Source organism: Penaeus chinensis, chromosome 13 (genome assembly GCF_019202785.1).
Source record: "Penaeus chinensis breed Huanghai No. 1 chromosome 13, ASM1920278v2, whole genome shotgun sequence".
Taxonomy (NCBI): domain Eukaryota; kingdom Metazoa; phylum Arthropoda; class Malacostraca; order Decapoda; family Penaeidae; genus Penaeus; species Penaeus chinensis.
In genome coordinates, this window is record NC_061831.1 from 16,036,650 (window position 1) to 16,039,149 (window position 2,500).

A 2,500-nucleotide genomic window follows, 5' to 3' on the forward strand; every position below is an offset into this window, starting at 1 on the left:
TATGAGCATATAATGCATGATTATTATATCGAGCATATTTATTATTCTTATTTATTATGTGCAATGGCATATATATGTGAACAATTACATAACAGGTAGATGGGCGTAAAGAAATGAAAGCACAATACAGTAATAATAACCAAGCATTCGTTACATAAGATGTTCTTTTATATAACGCAATGTTTAATAATGCTATAAATATTCTGATGTCTCTAAATCATATTCAAGGAATTTGTTTTGACGAGAAAATGTCAGTAACCCAAATTATTGGGTTTTAGCATTTGAAGATACGCAATACGCGAAAATGTGTGACGCAAGACCTTAATGCACCGAAACAGACGAATCTGATACACACATTCTGATATTTACACACCACTGGTCGCATGTCTTATTGCGGGTAATTATTATTGCGTGTGTTTATTTATCACTTTAAGTCCTTTTTTATGCGTTGAATAATTACAAGCCATCCGATACTATCCTGGTCAGTGTGTTCCTCAAATATGGAGATATATATTCTTCAATATGGATAGTAGGATGTAAAAGCAAGCAAGTAATGTTAAGGAAGACCTTTTATATATTTTAGTATATATTTATCAATTATGCAGCTAATAGACCATTCATATAGTACATGTTTATAATATATTACATCGGAATTATACATAGATTAACCCATTATATAATGCTCGTTGTTGTCGTGGTGAGGGCTTAGGAGACGGAGACAAGCCGATGTAGGGGATCACCCCTACCTAGGACCTTAGCCCTCACCTCAACTAATTTTGCATGGTCTTTTCTTCTTTCTGTTTCCTTCTCTTCGTCATCTCCTAAGGTGTGAGAACCGTGCTGAAAAGATGAAAGGCTGGCTTTGTTTCAGTCCTGAACAGCTTCCGGCAACCATGGGCACGCCATTCCTTTGGTTAATGCTTAGTCTGGGACATTCTTATCTCCTGTCCACTTTCTAAGGTGTGAGAGCCGTGCTGAAAGGATGAAAGGCTGGCATTGTGTCAGTCCTGAACGGCCTCCGGCAGTCATGAGTATTCCCTTGGTTAATGTCTAGCCCGGGACATTACTGAACCATCAAAATACACCTTTTCTTCTCTGCGCAGTCTTCATTGTCTACCCCTTCTCTCGTCCTTCTAAGTGCCTCTACCTTTACAAACCTTTTTAATAATATTTTCGCCCAGCCAAATGGCATCGATTCTTTGTGATTCCCCCTACAGCACCTTACTCTAACAATACCCTTCTCTTCCAACAATGTCTCCAAAAGTAAATAAGCAAAGTTTCCTTTCGCCGTCGTTCCGATCGTTCACGTCTTGTTGCATCTGAGTTAAAGCACAATCTACCCTAACCGACCTCACTGACAAACCTATTACTCTTCCCTTTATACTTGTGCCGAACTGTTTCCGTCTCCCCTACTGATTGTCCTGTCTACGGCAAGGACTTGTCAGACTGTGAAAACGACTTGCTCACATACCTCGTCGACTATGATACAGTGGTAGCACAGTACTACACTATTTCTCACGGAGGCCAACGTAAGTCCTACACCAATATTGCCAAGATTAGCTTCCGTAGTCATGACGAGGTATGAATTTTATATTGATGGAGTGCTCTGCTTGGTCCGATCATATCGACGCCTCCCTCGTCAGTGTCAGAAATGTTGGCGTTTTGGCCACCCAGACAAACACTGTCGCTCCACCGTCCGCTGCCCTCTATGTGCCCAATCTGGTCATGACCATTCGAATTGCTCTGCTCAGTCACGCACGGTTGCCAATTGTTGTGGCTCCCATAATATATTTCGAAGAAGCTGCCCTGGATGCAAGTTCTCAGATTCAAACTAGTCCTGTCTATGTAAGGCCAAACATGAAGCACGTCGACGAGGTTTTTCTCTCTCTACCTATTCCAAAAATGTCCTTCGCTCCGCTCCCCTCCCGTCTTCTCAAGAAATTTCAGCATCTCGCTCAGCATCTCCTCCCTCATTCCCGAACCATCCTACCCTCTCCTCCAGTCAAATTCCTATTCCAGTGTAAATCCTGATATCCCAATCTCTACCACTTCCCCGATGCCTGCGCCTCCTCCTCAGTTTACTTGTCGCACTAAACAATCTAAACGTTACACTCTTCTACCACATCCTCTCCTACACCCACCATTTCTTCTGCTCCTCAGACATCTATACCCTCTTCTCCTCCTCACAAGAAAACCTTATTTCTCAGACCTCCCCTTCAGAAACTCTTGAAGTCATTCAAAACTTCTTAAACATGACCCAAGAGTACGCTTCGCTCCCTCATCCATCCTCCAATCCATCTATTCCTCTTCGCTCTACACCCAAAGCATTTGCCGATATCCATCCTCCTCTTTAAGTGCCACCTCCCACTTTTCCCCCTAAACACTGCATCCTCTCCTCCTCTCCTCCCCTCTTCCTTACCTCTCGAACTTGGAAGCTCACGTGACTTATGCTCACAACAATGTTCTTCTCTGGGTCCCTCCCCTTCTGACATTCTCCCTG